This window comes from Lissotriton vulgaris, chromosome 12, assembly GCF_964263255.1.
Source record: "Lissotriton vulgaris chromosome 12, aLisVul1.2, whole genome shotgun sequence".
Classification (NCBI taxonomy): Eukaryota; Metazoa; Chordata; class Amphibia; order Caudata; family Salamandridae; genus Lissotriton; species Lissotriton vulgaris.
Genome location: NC_141700.1, coordinates 149,114,389 through 149,127,285, shown reverse-complemented (window position 1 = coordinate 149,127,285; position 12,897 = coordinate 149,114,389). Strand labels below are relative to the sequence as shown.

At 44.9% G+C, this 12,897-nt stretch overlaps 1 protein-coding gene across 1 annotated transcript in view; it reads right to left on the bottom strand.

Moving 5' to 3' along the window:
* RORC (RAR related orphan receptor C) overlaps positions 1-12,897 on the bottom strand; it is a 158,381-nt gene that overhangs the window by 82,047 nt on the left and 63,437 nt on the right. The window lies entirely within an intron of this gene.

The following is a 12,897-nucleotide window of genomic DNA, read 5'->3' as shown; positions in this document are numbered from 1 at the left end:
CACTTACAGTTGGTTATAATTTGTAAGGCTTTATTGAGTCTTTAGGGTTTATTCTGGTTTCTGTAGATCTGCAAATAAGAAAAGATGCATAATGTTCTGGTTTGTGATAGAAAGTATAGATGGTTGGTAGCAAATGTTTAAAATGATTGATAAGTCTGCCACTTTGTGGTTATATAATTTTATATGTATACATTGTTACGCAGAGTGCCTGATTTACAAAGGTAACTTACACTTTTGAGTAAGTTTACTATTTTTGGGATATTCACAAAATCCAAGTGTAAATTTACTCCAAAAGTGTAACTCACATGCCTCAACCAAGTTGGGGAACCAGGGAACTCTACATTTCTGAGTAATTTTCACTTTTCACTCGTTTACTACTTTTTGTCTATTCGCCAAATCCGAGTGCAAGTTACACTTTTGGAGTGAACGTGCGCTTAAATTTTGTGAATAGCCAAAAAGTTGTAAACTTACTCAAATGCGTATAGCTACAGGCTTTTCAGTTTGGTGGAGACATGTGAGTAACACTTTTGGAGAAAAATGTATTCTAATATTTTTGTGAATATTTTAAAAGTAGTAAATTTACTCAGAAGTATAAACTACTCAAAAGTGTAAGTTACTTTGTAAATCAAGCCCAATGCATTTTAATTTGTAAATGTTTTATGTAACTTAATCCCCCCCAAAATGTTTTTATTGATGACTACACACCTCTGTGCAGTCTTTAATCTTATATACTTCCTTTATTCTTTTATTGCTGTGTCCACAGTATCTTTCCTCTAACTGACAGCCAAAAAAGCCGTACAGTTTCGGAGCCATTAAGATACATCACTTGTATAAGGGTTGAATGTAAATTAATTTATGCAGCATGCATACTTAAATAAAAGTATAGAACATACTACTTCCTGAAATGAACTTTTCATTAGATTGCATATTAATTTACATTAAGTAAATGATTTTTTTAAAAATAATTTTGACCAATACTTTAAATTATTTCACCCACCATCACTAACATATTTAGTTTTATTTATTTCATTTGTAACAGCTTTGGTATAAGCTAACATATTTTGAGTAATTCTAATAACTTTTACAGTTTGTAAATCTAAGTGTAATACTAAAGTAAAAGAATAGCACAAATGTATTCAATCCTATATACATGTATATATGTATGATATATATATATATCTCGAATCAATATAAATTGCCAGATAGCATCCCATCAGTGTTTCCTGTGCTCATTGAAGCAGGCGTAAGCTGCTGGCTAAGCATAATGCCTTCGCCACATAAATCAATCAGACATTTGTAGAAATCAACCCCTTATTTAGACGATGAGGTCCAGATGTTTGAGAACTGCAGTTGTTCCTACAACAAAATACAGGAGGAAAAGACACAGTAAAGGCATACTGGGAGGTCCCTTGGACATGCTCAAAGAAGGCTTAGTGAAAAGTATTAAGATTTCTTCAGCCTTCACAGCTCTGATAAAATATCTGAATGAAACAACAACCTTTATAAATGTGCAGAGTGAAGGGAACTAAGAAGTGGAGTCAATACTGAATTATCCAGAGTCAATTAATGTGGAAAGAGGTATAAAATTAGGACCTATGAAGCATGAGAGCAAGTAGGATCTCCTTCTCAGCAAGCCAAAACACAAAACACTTCGAAGAAGTCTTTCAAGTGCGTGGGTATTGACTCCATTGTTAGATTTTCTTCTTTCCGCCGTCTGGTTTGGATGTGTGGGTCGTTGCTTAGTTTCAAGATCATTGCGGAGCTCTCTTCGGTTCCAAATACATTTTACTGCAGGCTGGTATTGATATCGCTTTACCACTCTGCGTAAATAGGTACAATCACTCGTCAAGTCGATGCGCTTCCACCGCAGCCCCTTTAAAGCCTCGCACTTCAGGGCCCTCGACTCAATCTTCATCAGGTCCTCCATAGAATGTCCTGCTGGTAATGGAACGGATGCCTTTCCATTTCTGCCCTCACAGCCAAGCCAAATTCACACGGACCGACTCCCATCAGTTCTGTAACCTGTGTTTGTCACCGGAGCATAGAGAAGTGGATTCCAAGGCCTGTCACTCTTTCCGCTTGAAGAAGGCCCTCAGAGACCAATGTACACATTGGCTGGATATGCAGCGGAGGAGCACCGAGAACACTCGCAACCTCTTGAAGACGTCGGTGAAGAAGAACACCACCCTTAAGCTTCCACAGCAGAAAAAGAGGCGCCCTTTGTTGAGGGCAGTTCCGAATCCAAACATGAACTCGACTTTAGAATCAGGGATGTCACACTAAAGACTCAAAAAGTGAGTACTATACTCCCCACCCCTCAACGCTGTGTTGAACATTCGAAAAAACACCCGGCACCTCTTGGACAAGAGGCCTTCAGACCCCCACTGCTTCATGGCCATGGTCGGCACCGAGCGGCTGGTTCAGAAACCCCGTCCTCAGGCTTGTCACCAAAACACCAGCCGTAGCCTTCTGCGCCGACAACCCCGGCTCCTTCCCACCAATCGGTGCCGAACTGACCGTCCACATCTACTGTTTTAACACTGTGAGGAACTTCAGCACCAAAACACTAACAGGGCTTGGATCCAAAACCTTTCAGGCTTGGCTCCAAATAAGCCTACCAAAAATATAGTGGAGCCTATGTTCCATAAAAACAGGAGCATTTGGACGCTCGACAAAGGCAGATCCTGATTCAGCCTCAAACTATCCTCACAAAGCCCCCAGCTCAAACACTGTCATCATTAGAAAGACAGCTGTCTTTTCAAGAGGCACTTGATTCACCTACTCCACCAAAAAGAAAGAAAATGAACAAAGCAAATAGTCTTTTCCCACTTCCACCACACTCAACCCCCCCACCACCACTAGACTCACCAGCTCCATCACAGTCTGTTGAAGATCCCCTAGACATCTAACCTCAGGGATCCCTTGGTGCTGGTAGAGGTGGACACAATGCAGGGAATGACACTTTTGGGTCGCCACCACATGGTGACCCCTGGGATGCCTACAATATAGATTCTCAAGGGGACACGGATCATGACTTATACTTATACCATACATGTCCTTTGCCTTCTGATGATTCCACTACATATCAGGAGTTAACAGGTATGACTACTACTTTCCATTATATGTAGCTGCACAAAGAACCCCTAGAAGAGAATGTCCCTTTTGAAACACTGTCATCTGCACATAGGGGCACTCAATACCGAGGCTAGAGGACATATTATGCCACAAGGATGACATTTTCAAAGACCCTGTTAGGGCTAGATTAATAGCACCCTGGGTTGATAGAAAAATATAAACCCTTTCCGTCAGATCCCATTTATATTAGAGGACAGGTACAATCAGACCAGCTAATGATCACCACCGCTCGTAAGAGAGCAAATTCACAAGCTAGTGGTAATGAGCCCCCACTCGACAATGAAAGCAAGTGAATTGACCCGGTGGGATAAAGGGTGGTGGCCCAATTTGCAAACCATTGGTGTATCGCCAACTCAATGGGTTTGCTTGCCAGATATGACAGTGCTCACTGGGACGACATGAAGGAGCTCCTCCAACATCTCCCAGATTAGCACCGAAATAAGGGGACAAGAACTTTTTGCAGAGGGCAAACTTATATCCAACACCTCCATACATTGTGCCCTAGACTCTACTGACACCGCAGCAAGAGGGATTAAGACCAGTATCCTTCTCCACAGCCGTGCATGGCTGCGTATTTCAGGCTTCAAGGGAGAGGTACAACAAAACCTCCTAAATGTATCTTTGATAAGGAACATCTTTTTTGGACCCAAGTGGATGAGGCACTGGAGAAAATTAAACAAAAGTCACTGAAACAGCGAAATCCATGGGGCTCCTTTCACCGATCCAGCTATCATGAGGGCTCCAAAACCAAAACTTCGTAAGCCTCCACAACCTACCAACATAGTCAAAATCAGTATACCTCCTCCAAATGCCAAGCGTAGAGGCAAAGGTGCTTTCCCATGTGGTGGAACACCCACCACTACGCAATGACTTCCTCACCTTACCCCCCGACCACAACTATCCGGGGTCGTTTACAGAACTTTCTACCTACAAATCAGTCAATAACATCAGACCAGTGGGTGTTGGACATTATCCAACACAGATGATGTTTGGAGCTCATTACCACACCTCCCAACAGCCCATCTCACGCCCACAGGTTATCTCTGGAACCTTAAACAATGCTCAAACAGGAATTTCAAGCTCTTCTTCTCAAAGGAGCTGTAGAACCAGTCGCGCTACACAATCAAAGTTCGGGAGTATACTCCCTATACTTTCTTAGTTTCAAAAAGGATAAATCTTTATGGCCTATTCTAGATCTAAGACCCCTAAACCACTATATTCTGTCAGAACACTTTCATATGGTCACACTCCAATATGTGATCCCACTCGTCCAACGAGGCGACTTTCTTGCTGCCCTCAATTTAAAGGATTCCTAATTCCACATTTGAATACAACCAGCACATTGCAAATATTTAAGATTTGTGATAGCAGGAAAACACTGCCAATTCAAAGTCCTACCCTTTGGGGTCACTACTGCACCACTGGTATTTAGCAAGTGCCTACTAGTAGTAGTAGCAGCACTTCTGCGCAGACAAAACATCTAAGTATTCCCTTGTCATCTATGCCAGCAACACAAACAGGCTACTATAGATCTACTTCATCAATTCTGCTTCAGCGTCAATATAACCAAATCTCACCTTCACCCTCAACAAAATCAGCCGAATCTGGATGCAATCCTGAACACATAAGTAGGATTAGCTTATGCCAATACCACAAAAATTAATAATTTCCAAACATTAATATCTCGTTTTCAAATCAATCAACTGCTCACAATAAGGACAGTCATGTGGCTCCTAGGCATGATGGCTTCCTGCATTGCCATAGTAACACACGCTCACCTTCACATGTGTCCCTTACAGGAATTCCCAGAGCATTAGTGGTCTCATTCACAGGGGCAGTTAGACGACCTAGTGTTGATAAACAGCTGCACTCATCACTCTATGCAGTGGTGGAACACCAACAACCTGTTAAGGGGCGGCCTTTTCTAGACCCTGCTCCCCACATCACTTTGACACTGGATGCATTCTCACAGGCTGGGGTGCACACTTACAGGACCTCACAGTTCAGGGACTTTGGAATTCCAAGCACCAGACTCTCCACATCAACTGCATACAGCTTCAAGCTGCTCACCTAGCATTGAAAGCTTTCATACTTCCCCTGATTTTAACAACCTCCTGCAGGATGCAGCAACAAGTCCAAAAATGGGAACTCCAACCCCAAGTCATCCTCCTTTTCTTCCACAAATGGGGATTTCTACAAATAGATCTGTTTGCAGCCGTAAACAAAGAAAAATGCCCACACTTTGGCTCCAGGTTCCCACAGCCAATATCCAAAGCCAATGCCCTATGGATGAATTGGTGAGGGATATTTGCCTATGTTTTTCCGCCTCTCCCTCTCCTCCCGTTTCTGGTTTGGAAACTTAGACAAACATCTCTCAAACTCATACTAGAGCTCCAACATGGGGCCGACAGTCCTGGTACACAACGCTACTAGATCTCTCGGTAGTTCGTCACCAGAAGCTCCTCATCAGGCTGGGCCTTCTCACTCAGAACCATGGAAAAATCAGGCACTCAGATACCAAGGCACTCAACCTAGAGGTTTGCCTCCTAAGGTCATATCACTCGGCTACCTCAATCTCCCACCCAAATGTATGACGATTCTCAAAGAAGCACGTAGCTCTGCCATAAGGGCATGCGACGTGACTACATGCAAAATATGTGTTTGTTACTGTCACACTAAACTAATTAATTCATTCAATGTCACTATAAAAAACATTTGTTAACTGCTCTATTTACAGCTCTATGGATTGCTTTCAAATCCGAACAATTACACCCTGCTGAAGTAGATACCTATATGCAAAACATACAACACCTTTCTTTATTCAAACTACTAGTTATTAAAGCCTTCATGGAAGGCCATAATAGAGGGATTCCACCCAAGGTTCCACTTGAACCTTCCTAGAATTCTAAAGTTGTTCTCATAAGACTCATGGATCTTCCATTTGAACCCTTCATAACTGCCCCCTCCAATTTCTCCTTTGGAAGGAGGCATTTCTAATTGCCATCACATCACTTCGATGTGTTAGTGAGCTCCACAGATTAAACTTAGAAGCTCCCTTCTTCACCCCCACTCCCCGGCAAGTCTGTTGTTCTGTTTTGCTTCGCAGCTTGCTTCATAGCTGCAACGCCGCAACGCCCAGCAGCAGTGGCAGCCCAGCAGCAACTCCAAGGCCCCCCTCTGCTAATACGGAAGAACGGAAGAGTCTTCTTGCAGTCTTGTGACAGATAGGTGCATTTGCGGTAAGCAATAAGTAGCAAGCGCAGCCGCCATTAGCAGGCGGCGGCAGTGAGAGCATGCCCTTGGGGGTGTCAAGAAGGCAGCCCGATTAGATCAGCTGCAGCCTATGACTCCACCCTGTGTGCCCCGCTTGCCTTCCCTTCACCTGCCCTCTTGCTGGGCCTGGTGCCAGCGATCAACCTGTGCAGCTCTTAGCATCCTCAGCTCTCCTCCGCCTAAGCATAAAACACTCAGGAACTTTAGGGTATTTAAAAAACAACTCAAAACCTTCTTCGTTAACCTTTCTGCTTAAACCCTTTTGCCCTGCCAGGACCCGGTAACTTTGCGCACCAGGATACTCTCGAGTAATTGTGCGCGATACAAAACATAACATAACATAACATAACATAACATAACTCAGGGCAGTTGGGGGTGGCGCATCAAAGTAACACCCCAACACCCCAAGATCATCATGTCCTGCTGGGATAGGTCAACGGGAGGTCCAAGTATCTCGTTGACCCAAGTATCTCGTTGACTCAAGTATCTCGTGGACAGCCTATGAGTTTCACTCAAGGGGGACCTTTGGTTCAGTCTGTGTTTTTTCACCAGACGAAGAAGCTGAGGACGCCGAGTAGTGAGTAGTGAGCAGCAAGCCATAGGAGCTGCTGGGGGAGAGCTCTGTCAAGCCGATACCTTCCCCAGTTCTCATGTCATCGTCAGAGTTCTGGGCTCCCGAGCTGTCAGCATGGCCTGACACAAGTGAGCCTGCTGAGTTCAGCGGCCGTCTGTCAAGCATCTGTCAGCATATGTCGGGAGTGGGCTGCGGACGATCAGGCTTGGTCGGGGCGAAAAACGCTGCAGGTCTCACTTGCCTTCTTCACTTCACTTAGCTTCAATTACATTAAAAACAATATTTTGGATAGTAGGGAAAAAAGAGGAAATAGGGAAAATTGAGCTATCGAGGGAAGCTCAACCAGTCACTTAGGGCCGATTCACAGAACTAACTTAAGACAAAATCCTAAACACACTACTTTTGGTATTCACAAAAGTTAGGATTTTGTCTTAAGTTTGTCTTAAGACAGACTTAAGACAGACTTAAGGCAGACATAAGTTAGGATTTTGTCTTAAGTCTGTCTTAGGTTTGTCTTAAGACAAACTTAAGGTAAAATCCTAACTTCTGTGAATACCATAAGTAGTAAGTTTAGGATTTTGTCTTAATTTAGTTCTGTGAATCAGGCCCATAGTGTGCAAATCCCGGGTACATAGCTGGAAACTAATTTATAGATTACCCTACAAACTACCCTACAAACTTAAGGATAGAGCCATGCGGGGAAATTATAAACAAGCTAGCACACAGCCAGGGAGGAAAATGACAAAGAGTAGGCCAAATACCAAATTAGGCAAAACAACTAGCACGAGAACCGGCAGTAGGATAAAGCCGGCAGCGACGGCTCAAGTGTGGCTGGGGTCCACTCCCATTGTGCAACCAAATACAAATTTGCACTCAAACTCAACCTCCAAACCAAACGGTATGACAATGTGCAAATACTTCATGCCAACAATACCGGGACAAAAAACACTGGGGAAGAGAGAGTCCTACAGTAGTGTATTAAAGCAACCAGCCAAGAAGCTAAAGAGGGCCTGAGCCCGAGCCCGAGCCAGTGCCTGAGCCAGGGAACGAGAAACCGGCTGACGAGATCCAGCCTCCCCTCAGGAACATCGGTGCAGACTTGAACCTGCCCCAGGAAAAGGGGCAAGATGTATTGGGGCAAGGAGACCCAGAAATTCTTGACATTTCATCCGCGTCAGAGTACTTGGAGTCCCAGGAAAGGAGGCAAGACGCAACAGGTTTGAATCTGTCCTAGGAAAAGGAGCAAGATGTATTGGGACTATGAGACTTGGAAATTCTTGAAATTTCACCAGTGTCAGAGCACTTGGAATCCCAGGAAAGGAGGCAAGATGCGCCAGGGCACGGAAATCTGGAAGCCATAGAAATATCATCAGCACTGGAGCCATCAAATAAGGATAACCAACATATGTATGGGGAGAATAAGTTCAAGTTCAAGTTCGGGCATTTGTATAGCGCACTACTCACCCAGAGGGTCTCAAGGCGCTAGGGGAAGGGGTTCATTATTTGTCGAATAGCCAGGTTTTAAGTTCTTTTCTGAAGGAGATGTGGTTCTGAGTAAGGCGGAGGTGGGTGGGGAGTGAGTTCCAGGTCTTGGCAGCCAGGAAGGAGAAGGATCTGCCACCCATGGTGGATTTTCGGATGCGCGGGACTGCGGCAAGGGCTTGATTGGACGATCTTAGTTGGCGGGTGGGTTTGTAGAAGGACAGTCGAGTGTTGAGGCATTCGGGTCCTAGATTGTAGAGGGCTTTGTGTGCGTGGGTGAGAAGGCGGAGAGTAATTCTTTTGTTGACGGGAAGCCAGTGGAGGTCTTTTAGATGTCCGGTGATGTGATCTTGGCGAGGGATGTCTAATATGAGTCTCGCTGACGCGTTTTGGATGCGCTGGAGTTTTTTCTGTAATTTTGCTGCGATTCCGGCGTATAGTGTGTTACCATAATCCAGTCGACTCGTGACCAGTGCGTGGGTGACAGTATTTCTTGTTTCGAGGGGGATCCAGCGGAAGATCTTTTTGAGAATGCGAAGTACGTTGAAGCAGGAGGACGAGACTGCGTTGACTTGTCTGGACATCGAGAGAGAGGAGTCTAGGATGAAGTCAAGGTTACGTGCATGGTCTGTGGGTGTGGGTGCTGTGCCCAGAGCGGAAGGCCACTAAGAGTCGTCCCAAGCTGAGGGGGAAGATCCTAGGATGAGCACCTCCGTTTTGTCTGAGTTGAGTTTTAGGCGGCTATGTTTCATCCATTCGGCTACTTCTTTCATGCCTTCATGAAGATTGGTTTTGTCGGTGTTGGGGTCTTTGGTGAGGGAAAGGATTAACTGGGTGTCGTCGGCGTAAGAGATAATGTTGAGGTTGTGTTGACGCGCGATGAAGGCGAGAGGACTCATGTTGACGTTGAAGAGGGTGGGACTGAGTGAGGATCCTTGAGGTACGCCGCAGATGACTTCGGTGGCCTCTGAGTAGAATGGGGGAAGTCGGACTCTTTGAGTTCTCCCAGCGAGGAATGAGATGATCCAGTCCAAGGCTTTTCCTTGTATTCCGATGTTGCTGAGGCGATGTATAAGGGTGCTGTGGCAGACTGTGTCGAAAGCGGCGGATAGGTCGAGTAGGATGAGGGCCACTGTTTCTCCGTTGTCCAGCAGTGTTGGGATGTCGTCGGTCGCTGCAATGAGGGCGGTTTCGGTGCTGTGTTTGGCTCGAAACCCGGATTGAGATGGATCAAGGGAGTTGTTGGATTCAAGGAAGGCGGCGAGCTGGCTGTTGACGGCTTTCTCGATGACTTTGGCCGGGAATGGGAGGAGGGATATGGGTCGGTAGTTTTTAAGTTCAGAGGGGTCTGCTGTGGGTTTCTTCAGAAGGGCGCTGAGTTCGGCGTGTTTCCAGCTTTCTGGAAAGGTGGCAGAGTTGAACGAGCAGTTGATGACATCACGGAGATGGGGTGCGATGATGGAGTCAGCTTTGTTGAAGATGTGGTGGGGGCAGGGGTCGGTAGGCGAGCCGGAGTGGATTGAGTTCATGAGGCGAATGGTGTCTTCAGTGGTGATTGGGTTCCAGGCGCTGAGGTTGTTAGTTGGCGGAGTAGGATCTGAGGGGGGAGGGGAGGGTTGATCGCTGGGAGTATTCTCGAAGCTGTTGTGGATGTCGGCAATTTTGTTGTAGAAGAAGGAGGATAACGTGTCGCAGAGGTCTTGGGAGGGAGTGATGTCGTTGGATGCTGCGGTGGGGTTGGTGAATTCTTTGACGATGCTGAAGAGTTCTTTGCTGTTATGGGTGTTGTTGTCGAGACGATCCTTGAATGCTGATTTCTTGGCGGATCGAATCAGTTTGTGGTGTTTGCGGGTGGCTGTCTTGAGGGAGGCCATGTTGTCGAAGGTTGGGTTTTTTCTCCATATCTTCTCCAGGGTGCGGCATAGCTTCTTGGATTTTTTAAGTTTGTCATTGAACCAGGGAGCCTTTTTGCTGGCTGATTTCATCTGGTGCTTTTTCAGGGGTACTAATTCGTCAGCACTGTGGGTAATCCATTGCCTGAGGTTGGTGGCCGCTTGGTTTGGGTCCATTGAGAGGGTGGGGGGGTTTTGGTTGAGTGATGTGAGGAGTTGGTCGGAGGGGATTTTGTTCCAGTTTCTCCGAGGAATAGGTTGTGGACGGTTGTGGGTCAGGGTGGTTTTGTAGCTGAAGTGAACACAGCTGTGATCCGTCCAGTGGAGAGCTGTAGTGCGGTCGAAGGAGATGTGCTTGCTGGAGGTGAACCCAGAGGCAGGGGGCAGAAACAACCAACATGATCTGTCTCTGGACCTGTCCCAGTCACAGAGTCTATCAGCAATTAAAATCCTCAGCTTTAATCAAAGTTCACCCTTGGTGGGAGCAGGGCAGAGAGAGAATAGCCTCCTGGGAGAGCAGAATCTCCTTCACTTCACTGCTGAAACAAAGTGTACATTTCAAAGCGGTTGCCATAATCAAAATACTCTGTTATCCTCAAGAAACTCCACGTTAACAACAGCCATCAATGCGCTTACTAAACAAACACAAAAATTGGAAATTCAAATGGACACAATGCAGGCATTCGCAATAGCCATGATTAACATTAAAGCTAAAATTGATACCCTAGCAGGAAATTTTGAATTACTGAGGATGCAGCCATCCGCTAGGTGCTCGTGCCTTCCAATTGTGGAGAAGCTCAGCTCTCTAGCAGAAGTTTTAACATTAATCATTACAGAACTTAAGCGAAGACAACAAAAAACCATAGATCATCCAAACCAAAGAACACCTGAAAGAGCATTAAATGATGCAAAACAAAATGAAATTTATGATTCAGATGGGGCTGCAAGCCCCACCAAATTGTTACCCCAAACAACAATGAAGAGTGCAAACCATATCCCACATAACACATGCTCAGAAGAAAAGATGTCGACGCATACCAATATTAAATTCACCAAACCAATTTTGAGGATGGATACACCTTCAACATCCTCGCAGTTGGCATCAGTGGTGTGCCAAAGCACATCCAAACTTGAGGAAGTCGTAATGGGCAAGACCCTGCATAGTAACACCAATGGGGCAGTCAATCTGGAAAACGCCATGGACCCCTGTAAAACACTATTTAGAAGAGCAAAAAAATGTTTGAAAAAGCAGTCAAAAAATATCAAAAAACGCAGCTGTGCAAAGGAATTACAGCTGGGCCCGATTGCACTAGAAGTCATACAGGGTCAAAAAACACATTCAAAGAAGGACTTCACAAAAAATAGTTTGGAGCTACAGAATCTCTATCCAATTTCTCAAAAGGAAAATACCTTGTGTTACACCAGGAAAGCCAGCCAAATAATAAACTAACATCCAAATTAATCATAAATTCGACCTGTGAAGACAGATTAACAAGAAGAATGAACAGTCCCAGCAAGAGCCCGAAGCGCCACTAAAAATAGACAGTAGAGGTAGTCTCTCTGCAGTACAGCACCCAGATAGCCAAAAGTGGGATGCACGGCCACACGCCACGGACACTGAAAGGATATCTTTCCCTCTATTGGAAAACACTGAGATTTGGGGGACCAAGGCCAGTCACAAAGATATCGAAGTAACCACAACAAATGCTCAAAGCTTTGAAACACACTCCCCTGTGGCCAGTCAAAGGGCCCAAGGGCAAAGGGAAGTGGAGAATAACATTATAATTTTTGAAGCTGAATATATATCACAGGGAAGCTCGGATATATTAAACAGGTCTAACTTTTTACAAATCTTTCAACACATCCCAGAGCTTTCCTCCATCGTGACCGAAGAACTCATTCAAGTACAATTTAAGGCATTGGGTAACAACACAATAAGAGAGTCAACAATATTAACATGGAAAAATAATTTGATACCCAAAACAAATATGAAAAAAAGAGATCAATTCGCGAAATGGGGGATCGTGGTACACACACCAAAAGAGGAGAGCTACCCATTTATGCTAGGAGGTGGAGCCAATGCCAAAAAGACACAGATCTTATGAAAGTCCATCTTAAGAGGGGCAAATCCAGTTCCTCGCACCTCAGCATTTCTTAATTTAAGAATACACCTTTCGTCCAACTCCACTCAAACAGGGCGTACGATCAAAGAAAGAGGAAAAATTGATCAACACAGAAGATGTTACAGCAATGAATCGAACATCCTCAAAACCAAACTGCTCATAGCATGAAAAGAAATGGCTGTCTTAGCAGCGGACTGAACAACACTTTGAAAGTAATCACATGGAATGTTTACGGGCTAAAAACTACATTGCAGAACAGGGCGGCACTCGGATTTTTACATACTGGGGACCTGTTATGTCTCCAAGAAACTTGGTCGCTTGCTCCAGTGGCTATCCCAGGTTTCAAGGAATTCCAGCAGCTAGCAAAAAAGTACAACATATTTGGAAGGCCATGGGGTGTCTATCCATACACACACGA